The sequence below is a fragment of the Mobula birostris genome, chromosome 12 (genome assembly GCF_030028105.1).
Source record: "Mobula birostris isolate sMobBir1 chromosome 12, sMobBir1.hap1, whole genome shotgun sequence".
NCBI lineage: Eukaryota > Metazoa > Chordata > Chondrichthyes > Myliobatiformes > Myliobatidae > Mobula > Mobula birostris.
The window spans coordinates 113518173-113536394 of record NC_092381.1 but is presented as its reverse complement, the minus strand read 5'-3'; positions in this window follow the sequence as shown (position 1 = coordinate 113536394).

Sequence of the window (18222 nt, the reverse complement as noted above, 5' to 3'; positions counted from 1 at the left end):
TGACTGTCCCTGATCAGACCATGATTCTCTAAATGTCCATAGATCCTATCTCTAAGAATCTTTTCCAACAGCTTTCCCACCACAGACATAAGGCTCACTGGTCTATAATTACCTGGACTATCCCTACTACCTTTTTTGACAAGAGGACAACATTCGCCTCCCTCCAATCCTCTGGTACCATTCCCGTGGACAACAAGGACATAAAGATCCCAGCCAGAGGCTCAGCAATCTCTTCCCTCACCTCGTGGAGCAGCCTGGGGAATATTCCGTCAGGCCCCAGGGACTCATCCATCCTAATGTATTTTAACAACTCCAACACCTCCTCTCCCTTAATATCAACATGCTCCAGAACATCAACCTCACTCATATTGTCCTCACCATCATCAAGTTCCCTCTCATTGGTGAATACCGAACAGAAGTATTCATTGAGGACCTCTCTCACTTCCACAGCCTCCAGGCACATCTTCCCACCTTTATCTCTAATCGGTCCTACCTTCACTCCTGTCATCCTTTTTTTCCTTCACATAATTGAAGAATGCCTTGGGGGAACCTGAGGGGAATCTTGTCACTCAAAGCGTGGTGAGGATGTATGTGTGGAACGAGCTGCCGCTGGAAGCGGTGAATACGGCTTTAAGTTCAACACTGAAGAGGAAATGGGATAGGTACATGGATGGCAGAGGTATGGAGGGCTATAGTTTGAGTGCAGGTCAATGGGAGTAGGTAGATCAGCAGTGCGGTACAGACTAGATGGGCCAAAGGGCCTGTTTCTGCGCTGTAGTTCTAGGAATCTATGACACTGGCCCAGAACAGGCAGCTGCTGGGAAATGGAAAGTCGAGCCTTGGGGTGAACTGATATGCATAACTCTGTCAATCAGTGTGGCACACCTTCTAGTGTCTCACTGTTAGAGAGTGACTGCCATCTCCAGTCTAAACATCAAAGAGCCTGATCCAGAGTCTCTTGTGTCTGGGTCTGCTTTAAATGCAGGATGTGAATGGAACCGAGGCCCATCACGTGTACCTGAGCCCCAGCAGGCGTACTTGCTGCTTCTACACAGGGTGCACAATTGAATACTGCATATCCTCAAAAACCATAAAATGCAAGTGAGACATTGTTTCCCCAAGAGGTTTAAGGACTTCACATCGATCCATTCTGTTGATCAAAGTTGCTTAATAGATATCCAGAAATCTAAATACTGGTGTGACTGTCACCTCCTTTATAAATATCTATCAATCTATGGTGGTAGGGTAATAACTATTCTTGAACTTGGTAGTGTGGGACCTAAGGCCGATGGCAGCAGCGAGAAGAGAGCATGGTTGGAGTCCTCGATGATGGACGCTGCTTTCTTGGCACTGGCAATGTTGGAACCTAAGTGAGGAGGAAGACCGACTCTAGTGTAGAGAGGGCGACCAGAGTTTATTCATAAGAATTCCAACAGAACGGTTGGCTGTGCGACACCGCAAGTCTTAACATTCTCAAAACTAGGACCCCACAATTAGCGCAAATCAGGAGTCCCCTTAAATAATCCAAGTGACACGGTATCCCCTGCCCTTTGTAGGCTTTCCCCATTCAAGGGCTTTGTTATTTCCAGATCGGGCTGTGATGACTCTGTAACATGCACAAAGGCATGAATCATATCTTATGCTTCTATATATAGATCCTGGGTTTTGGTTTCCTTGTGTGCAAACATCCTCCCTACCTTATTAAAAGTTAAATTACATAAATGGTTCTTACATATATTTGCTGTATACGTTTACATGTATTCGGAATTTGCTGTGGTGTGCTGGCCACGACATGGCATACAACATACAACTATAAAGCATAAAGAATTATATAAAAAATAAATTTAGAGGTTAAGAGCCAAATATGGAATAAAATGTGCATGAATACCAGCACAAAACAGCTTTATAAAAAGTGGTTTAAAGTGTTTACAGTGCTGTGACGGAGGTAATACATAGAGGGGTTGGGGAGGTCACCAGATGACCAGATTAACTGGCTGATGAAAGAAGCTTTTAACTTGGTGTGAAGTTTGCGTTGTAATAGCCCTATAGTGCTTCACACTGGGAGGTTTTGTAAAAGGCAGGTTGCAGGGTGGGTGGTCTCTGAATGATTTGTCTTGCCTGCTCCCTTGGCCTGGACACGTACCAGTCTTTCAGTGATGATAGACTGCACCAATGACCTTCTCTGCCCGTCTTTTTGATTCCTCACATGTATGTGCCTGGTTATGGTCTAAAAAAAAGCATTCTTGCCCGCTTTGACATTGTCTATACTGTACTGACAATCACAACTGAATATCCATGAATAAGACCGCAAAATGTTTGCAACACTCAGCTGGTCAGACAGAAACAAAGTCAAAGTCATGAGAGTGGAAACATTTAGAGAAGTCTGTTTCTCACTTACTGGATGCTGCTTGCCTGGCTAAATATTTCTGGTGCTCTTGGCTTTGATTTCAGATTTAGAGTTTGTAGCAGGACTTTCAGCATTTAAGGGAAAGGAAGTGGACATTAACGGGGTCGGGGCCTCTGCACTCTGCAGCCACTTTGTTAGGTACTCCTGTTTGTTCATGCAAATATCTAATCAGCCAACTGTGTGGCAGCAACTCAGTGCAAAAATCCACGCAGACATGGTTGTTGTTCGAACATCGGAATGGGGAAGAGATGTGATCCAAGTGACTTAGACCATTGGTTGAATATCTCAGAAGTTGCAGGTCTCCTGGGATTTTCACATACAACAGTCTCTAGGGCGGGTCCATTTGGAGACTCTGAAGAAATAGGACATGGCTGGAGCTCTTTCTTGGCCAGAAAATATGGAGGATCTTTAGAGACAAGGTAGTCATTCTCATAGTTAAAACTGACCATGACTTCCACTCTATCTTGCCTTGATGTCTTTGGACATCGAGAGCTAAAAATGGCTCAGAGGGCAACTTTCTCCAGTTCATCTGCGAAACAGTTTAAATTCTTCACTTTACTGTCTCTTCTCTCCTTTTCAAGGTGGCTGGACTGCTGTGGGTGTCAGTGACCTACAGCTGCACTCAAACTACAGTTCTTCACAGCAGCGGAGCCAGCCCAGCGGCCTAGCATTTTCAATCTCTGCAGAAGGTGCCCGCCTTCGGGGATGGGCTTTTGTGGCCCTGTGGATGACCCAATTCTCGCTGAAGCATTGCGGGAGATCGGAACATCGAGGGAGTGGGTGTGGCTGTCAGAGGCCTCCGCACTCAAGTGATCAGTCTCAGTCTCTCTCTCTCTCTCGATGGTGAGAAGCGATTTGCTGCTGTTTCTGCAGGCTGTGACATCGAAACAGAGACCTGTGGGCCTCTCCTCTCACTGTGGCACCAATGAAACCTCACTCCTTTGTTACTAAGAGAGAGCCTGTGGGATGTCAAGGTGTTGGGGGATAAACAACATCTTTTTTTTGATGAACCCCAGATCATAGTCTCTATGGGAGCTTTGCAATTGCTTGCCTGGCAGGTGGCAGGGGGGGGGTGCTGTTGCTTTGTGCTGGAATAAGTGGGGGGGGGGGTGAGGAGAGGGTTGGTGCTTTACTGCTGCTTGTGGGAGGAAGGGCGATGGTGTTCTAACGTTTTTCTGTCGTTCATTCGTTGGGGTTTTTCTTCTGTTTGGTGGAGGTCTGTGAAAAGTAAGAATTTCAGGCTGTATACATTCTCTGATATTAATTGGAAACACTAAACCTTTTAATTAATATAGAAGAACAACAGGGGTTTCAGATTGACCTTTAAACAGACAGAAGTGAAGGACGGATCCCTTCATGAACAGGCTCGCTATTAATCCAAATAAGTAAACAGAGTAATCAAGTATTTGTTGGTAATTAAGTGTCTGCTTTTTCAGCGAACATCTGTGACGTGGCTTTCAACAACACTGACAAGTTAACAGGCAAGTAACATCTACAGCACCACCAAGCCTGGGTTCGACCCAACATCTTCTGGAAGCATTAACATCAGAGGCATGGCCAAATTTCTACAGATGTGTGGTGGAGAGCATACTGACTGGTTGCCACACCATCTGGCACCTAGGCACCAATGCACAGGATTGCAAGAGGTTGTAGCCTCAGGCAGCTCCATCACTGGCACAAATCTCCCCACCAGTGAGGACATCTTCAAGAGGCGGTGATCCAAGAAGGCAGCGTTCATCCTCAAGGACCTTCACCATCCAGAAGACGTCCTCTACTCATTCATCCGGAAGTGCATCGACGATGTCGTCCCCCAGAGGTCGGTCAGGGTCTTCCCGAACCAGAGACCCTGGATCAATAGTTCCACGCGAGCAGCACTTACCACGCAGCACAGAGCTTACACTGCTGGCAGTCAGCAGAGCTCAGGAAAAGCAGCTACGATCTGCGCAGAGCCATCAAGACTGCGAAACAGCAATACAAGGACAAGATTGAGTCAAGATTCACAACGAATAGCACACGTGACCTGTGGCGAGGGTCGCAAACTGCAAAGCCACCAACATCGTGGCCTCAAATGAGCTCAATCGCTTTTATGTTCGGTCCGATGTCACTAACACTGAGCCTCTGAGAAAAGCCACCGCTACAACCTGCAACCTGGTCATCCCTGAGGCTGAGGCACGCAGACGTTTCCAACGAGTGGACAGTCGCAAGGCTGTGGGACTGGATGGCATCCCAGTGCGGGTACTCAGGATGTGCCCAGCACAACTGGCAGGTGTGCTTACAAACATTTTTAATCTCTCCTTCTCCCAGTGTAGAGTTCCCTCCTGCTTCAAAACATCCACCATTGTCCCTTTACCAAAAAAGACCAAGGTAACACACCTGAACGACTGGTGTCCTGTCACACTCACCTCAAAAACAAGCAAATACTTTGAGAGGGTGCTCAAGGACTACATCTGCAGCTTGCTGTCACCCACACTGGACCCCCTACAATTCACCTACTGACACAACCGATCGACAGATGGAACAATAGCCATAGCTCTACACACCATCCTTACACATCTGGAGAAGACTGCTTATGTGAGAATGCTGTTCTTGGACTACAGTTCAGCCCTCAACACCGTAATTCCATCCAGGCTCGACAGGAAGCTCAGAGACCTCGGCCTTGACCCTGCCTTGTGCAACTAGATCCTGGACTTCCTGTCAGATTGCTGGCAGGTGGCAGCCCTACCGAGTGGGCTCCCTCACCTCCACCCCTCTGACTCTCAACACAGGAACCCCTCATGTCTGTGTACTAAGTCCCCTCCTTTACTCCCTGTGTACCCATGACTGTGTCGCCACCCACAGCTCCAATCTGCTAATTAAATTTGCTGACGACACTACATTGATTGGTCTAATCTCAAACAATAACGAGGTGGCCTACAGAGAAGTAATCACCCTGACACAAGGGTGTCAAGAAAACAACCTCTCCCTCAATTTCACAAAAACAAAGGAGCTGGTTGTGGATTACAGAAAGAATGGAGACAGGCTAACCCCTATTGACATCAATGGATCTGGGGTTGAGAGGGTAAACAGCTTTAAGTTCCTTGGCATACACATCACCGAGGACCTCACGTGGTCTGTACACACCAGCTGTGTGGTGAAAAAGGCACAACAGTGCCTCTTTCTCCTCAGACGGTTGAGGAAGTTTGGTATGGGCCCCCAAATCCTAAGAACTTTCTACAGGGGCACAACTGAGAGCATCCTAACTGGCTGCATCACTACCTGGTATGGGAACCCTACCTCCCTTAATCACAGGACTCTACAGAGAGTGGTGCGGACAGCCCAGCACATCTGTAGATGTGAACTTCCCATGATTCAGGATGTTTACAATGATGTGTGAAGAAAGGGCCCGAAGACTCATTGGGGACCCGAGTCACCTCAATCACAAACTGTTCCAGCTGCTACCATCTGGGAAACGGTATCACAGCATAAAAGCCAGGACCAACAGGCTCCGGGACAGCTTCTTCCACCAGGCCATCAGACCGATGAACTCACGCTGATTTGAGTGTATTTCTGTGATAGATTGACTGTTCTATTTATTATAAATTACTATGATTGCACATATACATGGAGACGTAACGTAAAGATTTTTACTCCTCATGTTATGTGAGAAATGTAAGAAATAAAGTCAATTCAAATCCACTAGGAACCAAAATTGGATTCTCATTCCATCGTTTGGTTTGCAAAGTCTTTCTGCAACGAGAATATCCAACAGGAGAGAGGTTTACACCCTACCTTCATATTCAATGCTCTATGACTTTACCTTCATTGAGACCCAAAACATCCATGTTCAATGGGTCATCATTAACCAAAAACTCAAGTGGACCAGCCTCTTGTCCATGTGGTGGTCTCATCAGGCAGGAGGTATAGGAGTTGGACCAGCCTCTTGTCCATGTGGTGGTCTCATCAGGCAGGAGGTATAGGAGTCTGAAGACCCACGCTCAACATTTTAGGGACAACTTCTTCCCCTCCACTGTCAGATTTCTGATCAGTGCATGAACCTTGAACTCTACCTCACCATGCTTTTGTACTATACTTATTTTTCTAATTTACGCTAGTTTTAAGTCTTTGCACTGTACTGCTGCCACAAAACAACAAAGGTCATGTCATCTAAATCAGAACCTACGTACTAATCTTTCCAGTGCTGAAAACCTTAAAACCTTTCTCCATCAAATCTCTTTTTTGGGCATATCATCTACAAGTTTCATAAACTTCTGCAGATGTGCAGTGGAGAGTATTCTGACTGGATGCATCACAGTCTGGTGTAGAAGCGCTAATTCCCTGGAATGGAAAGTCCTACAAAAAGTAATGGGTACAGCTAAGCCCATCTCGGCTAACTCCCTTCGTTAATGAGCACATCCACTGTCACGGGTGAGTGTAAATGAGCTCTTTGGGCCTGTGTGGGGAACGGGTGAACAGTGGGATCTGAGGTTTTTAAGAGCACCTGAATTTTAAGAGCAATCTTGTCGTGAGAGGCCCCTTGGGTAACAGTGACCATAATATGGTGGAATGCTTCATTAAGATGGAGAGTGACATAGTTAATTCAGAAACAAAGGTTCTGAACTTAAAGAAGGGTAACTTTGAAGGTATGAGACATGAATTAGCTAAGATAGACTGGCAAATGGCACTTAAAGGATTGATGGTGGATATGCAATGGCAAGCATTTAAAGGTTGCATGGACGAACTACAACAATTGTTCATCCCAGTTTGGCAAAAGAATAAATCAAGGAAGGTAGTGCACCCGTGGCTGACAAGGGAAATTAGGGATAGTATCAATTCCAAAGAAGAAGCATACAAATTAGCCAGAGAAAGTGGATCACCTGAGGACTGGGCGAAATTCAGAGTCCAGCAGAGGAGGACAAAGGGCTTAATTAGGAAAGGGAAAAAAGATTATGAGAGAAAATTGGCAGGGAACATAAAAACTGACTGTAAAAGCTTTTATAGATATGTAAAAAGAAAAAGATTGGTTAAGACAAATGTAGGTCCCCTACAGACAGAAAAAGGTGAATTGATCATGGGGAACAAGGACATGGCAGACCAATTGAATAACTACTTTGGTTCTGTCTTCACTAAGGAGGACATAAATAATCTTCCGGAAATAGTAGGGGACAGAGGGTCCAGTGAGATGGAGGAACTGAGGGAAATACATGTTAGTAGGGAAGTGGTGTTAGGTAAATTGAAGGGATTAAAGGCAGATAAATCCTCAGGGCCAGATGGTCTGCATCCCAGATGCTTAAGGAAGTAGCCCATGAAATAGTGGATGCATTAGTGATAATTTTTCAAAACTCTTTAGATTCTGGACTAGTTCCTGAAGATTGAAGGGTGGCTAATGTAACCCCACTTTTTAAAAAAGGTGGGAGAGAGAAACCGGGGAATTATAGACCGGTTAGCCTAACATCGGTGGTGGAGAAAATGCTAGAGCCAGTTATCAAAGATGTGATAACAGCACATTTGGAAAGCAGTGAAATCATCGGACAAAATCAGCATGGATTTGTGAAAGGAAAATCATGTCTGACGAATCTCAGAATTTTTTGAGGATGTAGCTAGTAGAGTGGATAGGGGAGAACCAGTGGATGTGGTATATTTGGATTTTCAAAAGGCTTTTGACAAGGTCCCACACAGGAGATTAGTGTGCAAACTTAAAGCACACGGTATTGGGGGTAAGGTATTGATGTGGATAGAGAATTGGTTGGCAGACAGGAAGCAAAGAGTGGGAATAAATGGGACCTTTTCAGAATGGCAGGCAGTGACTAATGGGGTACCGTAAGGCTCAGTGCTGGAACCCCAGTTGTTTACAATACATATTAATGAATTAGATGAGGGAATTAAATGTAGCATCTCCAAATTTGCGGATGACACGAAGCTGGGCGGCAGTGTTTGCTGTGAGGAGGATGCTAAGAGGATGCAGGGTGACTTGGATAGGTTTGGTGAGTGGGCAAATTCATGGCAGATGCAATTTAATGTGAATAAATGTGAGATTATCCACTTTGGTGATAAAAACAGGAAAACAGATTATTATCTGAATGGTGGCCAATCAGGAAAAGGGGAGGTGCAACGAGACCTGGGTGTCATTATACACCAGTCATTGAAAGTGGGCATGCAGGTACAGCAGGCGGTGAAAAAGGCGAATGGTATGTTGGCATTTATAGCAAGAGGATTCAAGCACAGGAGCAGAGAGGTACTACTGCAGTTGTACAAGGCCTTGGTGAGACCACACCTGGAGTACTGTGTGCAGTTTTGGTCCCCTAATCTGAGGAAAGACATCCTTGCCATAGAGGGAGTACAAAGAAGGTTCACCAGATTGATTCCTGGGATGGAAGAACTTTCATATGATGAAAGACTGGATTGACTAGGCTTATACTTGTTGGAATTTAGAAGATTGAGGGGGGATCTTATTGAAACATAAAATCCTAAAGGGATTGGACAGGCTAGATGTAGGAAGATTGTTCCCGATGTTGGGGAAGTCCAGAACAAGGGGTCACAGTTTGAGGATAAAGGGGAAGCCTTTTAGGACCAAGATTAGGAAAACCTTCTTCACACAGAGAGTGGTGAATCTGTGGAATTCTCTGCCACAAGAAACAGTTGAGGCCAGTTCATTGGCTATATTTAAGAGGGAGTTAGATATGGCCCTTGTGGCTAAAGGGATCAGGGGGTATGGGGGGGGGGAAGGGTGGTACAGGGTTCTGAGTTGGATGATCAGCCATGATCATACTGAATGGCGGTACAGGCTCGAAGGGCTGAATGGCCTGTGCCTGCACCTATTTTCTATGTTTCTATGAATTGTTAATCATTGAGTGGTGGGCTGGAGATATGTCTCTACCAAAAGAGGTGTAATGCACCCCTTCCCTCTGCTAGCCTGCAGATCACCCTTGGGTAGGGTGTAGCACCTAATTCTACCCCCCACCCAATCAGGGTCACACAAAGCCATGGGAGCAGGTGATGGATGGTCGTATGAGCAGCCGGTGCAGATCACAAGTCCTGGTTATGCAACTTCTGACACCAGGCAGACAATCTCTGAAGAGTATTGATAATAGCTGGGGGAGGGGTCACCCGTCTTGTAAAGACACAGGCCAGAAGTCAATGGCAAACCATTTCTGTGGGAAAATCTGTCACGAACAATCATGATCATGGAAAGACCATCACCACCCACGCATACGACATAGCTCGTAACGAACAAACATCAATCATTTTGAATTCCTTGTGTGCTTTTCTCAAGTGACTCCCTCTTCGTAATGTGGTCTCCGGGTGCTTTCTGTTTAAAGTTGTTAAGCTTATTTTGATAGGCTCGGGAATTGCGTGTTACTTGTATGATTTACATGGATGCCTGATTAGCGCTAATCGCAGGGTCCTAATTTGGAGAATGCAATATCTTGCAGCGTAGCTCGACCAAGCCACTGGTATACTGTTGGAATCCTTATGAATAAACTCTGTTCACAGTCTGTAGATCAGAGTCAGCCTTTCCTTTGCCATTGTCAGCACACATCGTGACAGAAAAGCAGCAGCCATCATCAGGCTGTGCTCGCTTCTCGTTGCTGACATCTGGCAGAACGTCAGAGGCCTTAGGTCCCACACCACCAGGTTCAAAAAACAGCTAATACCATAGATAGATTAATTTATAACGTGAGATTTATGAAGGAGGTGACGGTCACACCAGTATTTAGATTTCTGGATATCTATCAAGCAACTTTGATGAACAGAATGGATCGATGTGGAGTCCTTAAACCTCTTGGGAAACAATGCCTCGTTTGCATTTTATGGTAAACAAGGATATACAGTATTCAGTTGTATGTTCTACAACTGAAGCAGTAAGCACAGTTCCATTTGCAACCTGCATTTAAAGCAGACCCAGACAGGAGAAAATCTGAACCAAGCTGTTTGATGTTCAGACTGGAGACAACAGTCATCTGTAATGGTGAGACACCAGAAAGGCCATCACACTAATCGGCAGAATAATGCATGCACTGTTCACCCAAAGGCTCAGCCTTCTGTTTCCCACCAGCTCCCTGTCCTAGGATCACGTAATAGAAAAGACATAGCTTCACAGAACACAATCAGGCCCTTTGGCCCATCTAGTACCTGCAAACTATTATTCTGCTGAGTCCCATCAACCTGCACCCTGACCATTACCCTCCAAACACGTGTTGGTTAATGTTGACTACGTTTGAACTTTGCCTGTAAGAGTGAGGGGCAGAGGGAAATTGAGGCAGATGAAGAGATAGGGAGAGAGGCACAGAGTTGAGATGCAGGGAGAGAGTGAGAGAGACAAAAGAAAGAGAGCATGAAAGCAGAGTGAAGTCATGCAGATGCAAAGATACAGAAGGAACGAGTGAGAAAGAAATGAAGAAAGAAGAGGCAACAGAATGTGGGGACAGAAAAAGAGAGGGGAAGGGAAAGTAGAGAGTGTGACAGACAAAGACAGGAAAAAAAGGAGAAAGAAAGTGAGGGAAGGGATAGTGAGGGGAAGAGGGAAACAGTGACCGTGAGAGATTGGGAGAGAGTGGGTGAGGGGGAGGAGAATAAACGATAGTAAGGGGAAGGAGACAGAGACAGAAGGAGAGGGAAACAGACAGTGAGGGGAAAAGAGGCTGACAGATAGTGAATGAAGCAAGAGGGGAGGTAGCAGAGGTAGTGAGGGAGAGGGAGAAGGAGAGGTTGAGGGTGAGAAAGAGGGAGACAGTTAGTGAAGGAGAATGAGAGATGGCAGATGGATAGTGACGAAGAGAGGGGGGAGCAGGGAGACAAAGACAGTGAAGGAGAGGAAGCCTGAGACAGTGAGGGTGGAGTGGGAGAGGGAGACAGAAATAGTGAGGAAGAAAATGATGTCGAGGGAGTCGGTGGTATTAATGGGGAGGGAGAGCAAGAGGGACACAGATACTGAGGGTGAGAGTGAGGGAGAGGGAGTCTAGAAAGATAGTGAGGAGGAAGGAGGAGGAAGGAGCGGGGGAGAGACACACAGAGGTAGTGATTTGAGGGAATGGGAGAGGGATCCGAGATAGTGAGGAGGGACGGGGATAGGGAGGCAGAGATGAGGGAGAAGAAGTTGACAGATAGTGAGGGAAGCGAGAGAATAGACAGAGGTCGTGAGGGAGAGGGAGACAGATAGTGAGGGGGAGGGAGAGGGAGATAGTAAGGGAGTGGAAGAAGGAAACAGATAGTGAGGGAGAATAAGCGGAGAGGAAGAGGGAGACAGGGATAGTGAGGGAGAGGAAAAGGGAGATAAAGATATTAAGGGAGAGGGAGACAGAGAAAGTGAGGGAGACAGATTGTGAGAGAGGGAGATAGAGATAGTGAGGAAAGGAAGAGAGTGAGGGAGAGGTAGACAGTAAAGGGGAAGGAGTGAGAGACAGAAATACTGAGAGAGAGAGGGAGATTGTGAGAGAGATTTATGAGAGGGTGTGATAGAGGGAGACAGATAGAGAGGGTGAGGGGGAGGAAGAGAGACAGTGAGGAAGAGGGTGTGGGAGACTAAGGGAGGGGGAGGGAAGGAATGGGGAGGAGGAGAAATGGGGTTTGAAGTGGGGAGTGAGAGGGACACAAAGAGGCAGAGGGGGCAGATGGGGGAGAAAAAGAAGATGGAGAGACGGGGTGGTAAAGGAGAAGAAAGGGAGGAAAGGGGGAGTGGCTTGCTGGAGTGGGTCTGGGGGGAGGGAGATGGGGAGGAAGATTAGGAAGACGGAGATTAGGACGGGGAGAATGGAAAATAGGGGAGGGTGTGGGGGAGAGATAGGGCGAGAAAGTGTGGGTTTAAATTGAGGGTCGGGTCAGAGGGAGAGATAACAAGGCGGAGAGAGGGAGGATGTTCACGCATTCATACTCGCGGAGAGAGAAGGATGAGACAGGGCTGTTAGACGACTGGAAGGAGCGAGGGAGGGAGAGCCGGGAGGCTGGAGGGAGAGGGTGGCCTGGCCGGGGAGAGCGGAGAACAACAGCGAATCCGCAGCGCCGACCGGAGCTCCCGGCTCTGCTCTCTGTCCATGGAGCTGAAAACATCTCGAACCCTCGAGAACAGGAGCTTTGGGGATAATATCGCACCTCCCATAACCATCTGGCATTTAATCTTATATTTTCCATTAACTATTAACCAACCAATCTCGCCACCTCACTCAAAGCACAACTTTTCTATTTTAAATAACACATAACCAGCAAGTCGGTTTAAATAATAGAGCCGACACCCGACAAACAGTATTAACACAGTGCAAACAGTATTTAAATACATTTTAACACAATGAAAAGTACTTAGATGTTGGAACAACCTTACCCTGGTAACAGAGGAGCATCAAGACCACGAAACCCTTGTAAATCATTGTGGATCGCGCCTCCCGCTGTGTGGGGGGCTTGCAGTTAAGGGGAGACAGACGGAGAAATACAGCATTTAATGAAGAGGTTGAAGATGGGATGGGTTCGCTGTAACAAACGGAAAAGCAATGGAAATGAAGGCGGCTCGACCGTCTCCGCTAAGGAGATCTGAACCAACCTGGAATATTCAAGCGATTGTGTTTTTAAATAGCCGGACCAGAGGAAGTGATGTCAATGGCTGGAGTCCATTATACATATTTTTAAAGGTAAATGCAATCACCATTTATTGTCTGGGGACCGAAACTAGAACAGTCCTTGAGGCACTCGGATTAACATCAACATAACAAAACGGCCCTTTAATTAAAGCTTAGGTACCAGGTCTGAGAACAACAAAACGCCGCAGGTGCCAGAAACATGAAATAAATTCAGAAAATGTCACTGATGCTGGTCGGCGGGCCAGGCGGCGTTTGCGGAGAGAGAATGGGTTTAAATCAGAATTGGTCTTTGTCTGAAATATTTACTCTGTTCTTGTCCTTAACCCTGCTTTGATTTCTAACAATAGACAGTACAGTGCCTAAGATTTTTGCACTGGCTTTAAAATAATAAACAAATGTCATGACATATGTGAGTGATGATAAACCTGATTCTGATCTGGGTCTCTGTTGCGGACTGAGATTGGGAAAAGGGCAGGGAGAAGGGATTCATGGTTGGGAAAAAGGAAAGGGAGAGGGAAGGGAGCGGGAAGCACCACAGAGACATTTTGCAATGATCAATAAACCAGTTATGTGGAATCAAATGTCCCTCCCTGGTGTCTCAGGGCTGGGTGTGTCTGCACCCACATCACCCCGTCCCTGGCACTCCTTCTCTGCTCCTTCAGCTGTCCCACTCCCCTCCTGCAGCGCACCACCCTCGTCATTCCCAACGTCCTTGCTCTCCTCAGCTTTACTAACTGACTCACTGCTCCATGTTGACACATACAGTACTGGGCAGAAGGCTTAGGCATATATAGCTAGGGTGCCTGACACTTTTGCACAGTACTGAATTTTCAGAAATCACCTACTGTTCTTTGCTTGGCAGGGTGAAGATATGTCTCTACCAAGGGAGGTGTGAGGTGCTCCGTCCCTCCACTAGCCTGCAGGACATCCTTGGGCAAGGTGTAGCACCTGCTTAGCCCCCCACCCCCACTACCCCCTCAATCAGGGTCAGCGAAGCCACGGGAGCAGGTGCTGGATGGTCACATGAGCAGCCAGTGCAGATCACAAGTCCTGGTTATGTGACCACTGACACCAGGCAGACAATCTCTGAAGAGTATTGATAATGGCTGGGGTCACCTGTCTTGTAAAGACACTGCCCAGAAGAAGGCAATGGCAAACCACTTTTGTAGAAAAATTGCCAAGAACAATCACGGTCACCATGATTGCCCACGTCATACGGCACTGCGTATAATGATGATTATGGTGATGTTAGTCAAGAAGTTATATAAAAATTCAGCGCAGAAACCAATTCCTTCATGCCAGCCAGGATGCCAATCGAACCTAGTCTAATTTGCCAGCGTTATCCCTCTAAATCTTTCCTGTCCATGCGCCTTGTCCAAATTGTTAAATGTTATTATTCCTCCTGTCTGAACCACTTGCTCTGGCAACTCATTCCTTATGCCCACCACCCTCTGTGTGAAGAAGTTGCCCATTGTAATCTTTCCCCTTGTTCGGAGAGCCGTTCGCCGAGCGTGTTGGTTGGGACACGAACGTTTCGTCACCAGTCGAAGTGACATCATCAGTGCGCAATTGAGTGTTGTTTCTGCCGAGAGCTCACGTTTACATTGTTCCGACTATTTATATTGTTCTATCGATTGGCTGTCTCGCCGGCCGCTCGTCCCCGTTGGGAGAGCTGAGACGCTGTGAGCGTTGGTTCCCCGGGTGTCAGAGGCTCACCCCCGGCCCCCGATCCTCTCATCTTAAACCTACCTCACCCCCATTTGTAATGTATCCCGTTTGTGCGCCTATGACTTTATACGCCTCTATAAGGTGTCTCCTAAGCTCCAAAGAGTAAAGTTCTAACGTATCCAACCTATAACTCACGCCCCCGAATCCCGGCAAAATTTTTGAAAAAGTCTTGGCAGTCATCCCAGCTTAATGACTCGGAGTATTATGTTGTGGTCCAGTTGCCTCATTTTTGGAAAGATGTGAAAGCTTTAGGAGGGGTACAGAGAGATTTACCAGGATGCTGCCTGGATTTACCAGGTGTTGCACCTCGGCAGGGCAAGTGCAAGGAGACAGTTAAGGGCAAGATCCTTAACAGAGTTGCTGAGCAGAGAGGCCTTGGGTCCAAGTTCATAGCTCCTTGAATGCGACTACACAGGTCGATGTGGTTAAGAAGGTTTATGGAATGCTTGCATTGAGTTTAAAAGTCAGGAGGTTATGTTGCAAACTTATAAAATTCTGGTTAGGGCACATCTAGAGTATTGCGTACTGTTCTGGTCGCCCTCTGCAGGAAGGGTGTTGAGGCTTTGGAGAGGGTGCAGGAGAGGTTTACCAGGATGCTGTCTGGTTTAGAGAGCGTGTGCTATCATGAGAGGCAGGATAAACTTGGGTTGTTTTCTCTGGAGTGTCAGAGGCTGAGGGGAGATCTAATAGAGGTTTATTGAAGATTATGAGAGACATAGAGTGGACAGGGAGTATCTGTTTCCCAGAGCTAAAATGTCTAATACCAGAGGGCATGCATTGAAGGCAAGAGAGGGTAGGTTCAAGTGGGATATGAGGGGTAACTTTTTAATCAGAGAGTGGTGGATGCGTTGCCTGGTCTGGTGGTAGAGGCAAACACATTAGAGGTTTTTAAGAGACATTTGGATAGGCACATGGATGTGAGGAAGATGGAGGGATATGGACATGGTGTAGGTAGGAGGAATCAGTGTTTGGGTGTTTTTGAATTGCTATGTAGCCGGTTCGACACAACACTGCAGGCTGTACTGATGTACGTTTGTACATTTATGAGGGTTGGTGTGGTGAGCTAAGGCCTTTCTCTTTAGAGAGAAAGAGAATAAAAATGACTCGATAGAGGTGTACAGGATTTTAAACGGCATAAATCAAGTGGACAGCCAGAGACTTTTTCCCAGGGTGAGGGGCATAATTTTAAGGTGAATGGAGGGAAGTATCGGAGGGGATGTCAGAGGTAAGTTCTTTACGTAGAGAGCAGTGGGTGTGTGGTGGATTCTGAGGCAGTAGTACAGGCAGATATGGGTAGTGGGTAGTGGCTCCATGTGTCACTACTACAGGGCCTGACGACCCTGCCTTACACGAGTCCCGGGCTCAGCTGGCTCCGGCTGACAGTACCCGGTATGGGCCCCTATCCAGGGTTACGGATCCCACTGCCTTGTGGGTATCTTCGGGAGAAGAGAAGGCTGAGGAGTAAACCCTACGCAAATCCGGAGTGGAGCCCCTAAGGTGGTTGGATGACGTATCACGTCACCTCCCGGCAGCTCCTGCAGTCAAGCTGATGCCAAATGTACTGCTTCACATTCCTTTGGACCACACCCGCGAGGCCGAGAGGGGGATCTTGATGTCTGGGCAGCCCAGGATCTCCATATTCATCGCCCAGGTCTGTGCCCCGGAGAAAAACCGGGAGCATCCATTGTCTACTTAGACAGACGGAGCCATTAATAAATTAATTAATAGAGGCAGATTCATTAGGGACATTTAATAGACTCTTAGATAGACACACGTGGATGATAGAAAAATGGAGGGGTAATTGGGAGGGATCGTGGTGTAGATTAAAAAGTCAACACAACATCGTGAGCTGTAAGAGCTGTACTGAGCTATGTTCTCACTCTTAATACATACTTCAGATCCACTACTTAGCTCTGTGTCCTGACTGGCTGCATTTGTTGTAATGGGGCATAGGGTGCGGACCCAAGAGCAGGTCATAGACACGTAGGTAGCATTAACAGAAGTGTGTTTATTAACAGTTGCCAGGAAAGCCAGGGAGCGAGGATAGAATGCTTACGCGGACTAGGATGCGGGCCAACAAAACAGGAGGAGCTCAGACATAGAGCCTGGACTTGGACTTGGATTTGGACCCGGAGCCTGGATTTAGACTTGGACTTGGACTTGAGCCTGGACTTGGACATGGACTTAGACACAGAGCAAGGACTTGGACACAGATCCTGGACTTGGACTCGGACTTGGACACAGAGCCTGGATTTGGACTTGAACTTGGACACAGAGAGACAGAATACCCAACTCGGAGTAGCAGCAAATGGCCGGACCTACTCAACTGGAAACGAGGCGACCAAATCAAACAACAACAGACAATCCATATCTTGACACGGAGTAGCTCATGAACCGGCAAACAGCCAGCACTCAGCTGGACACGAAGAGACAGAATTCCCAACTTGGAGTAGTGGCAAATGGCCGGACCTATTCAGCTGGAAACAAGACGACTAACCCAACCAACAACTGACAATGCGAATCTTGACACGGAGTAGCTCATGAAGCAGCAAATGGCCGGCAATCCCTTAGCTGGACACAAAGAGATAGAATTCCCAACTTGGAGTAGTGGCAAACGGCCGGACCTACTCAGCTGGAAACGAGATGGCAAAAACCAAACAATGACAGTCCATTTGTATCTTGGCTCTGAGTGGCGGCAATTGGCCACCAAATCTCAGTCGGACATGAAAACGACAGAATTTGCATCCTGACTCAGAGTAGCAGCAAAACGGCCAGCAACTCATCTGGACACGAAAACGACTGGATTCACTAAGCAGTCACAGGCACCGAAGCAACATAGAGTCCACGATTCTCGGTGGCTCCGGGACAAGCATAGCCGCACTGGCTACGGTGATGAACCAGCAGTGAGTAGATGTAAACTGGAGTTTTTATGCTGCTGGTTCGAATGAGGATCAGATGCCCTAATCAAGGAACCCAGTGGAACATGGGTAAAGGAAATTAACTGAAATGAGAAGTCAGCAGACCGGACCGTGACAGCATTATGATCTGGTATGGCAATCTGAACGCACTGGAATGTAAGAAAGTACCAGACTCAGCCCAACACATAAAACATATAGATTTGTCACATTTGTGTCATCGTTTGCGACGTGCTGGAGATAGCCCGCAGTGTTGCCATGCTTCTGACACCTACACAGCATGCGCACAACTCACTGCCCCTAACCATAGGTCTTTGGAATGTGGGAGGAATGGTTAGAGAAAACATGCAAGCTCCTTCCAGACATCAGCAGTAATCAAAGCCCCATCACTGATTGCTGGAGCTGAAACCATAAGACCACAAGATATAGGAGTAGAATTAGGCCATTTGGCCCATTGAGTCTGTTCTGCCATTTCATCATGGCTGATCCATTTTCCTCTCAGCTCCAATCTCCTGTCTTTTCCTCGTAACCTTTCATGCCCGGACCAATCAAGAATCTATCAACCTCTGCTTAAATATACCCAATGACTTGGCCTCCACAGCCCCCTGTGGCAACATATCCCACAGAT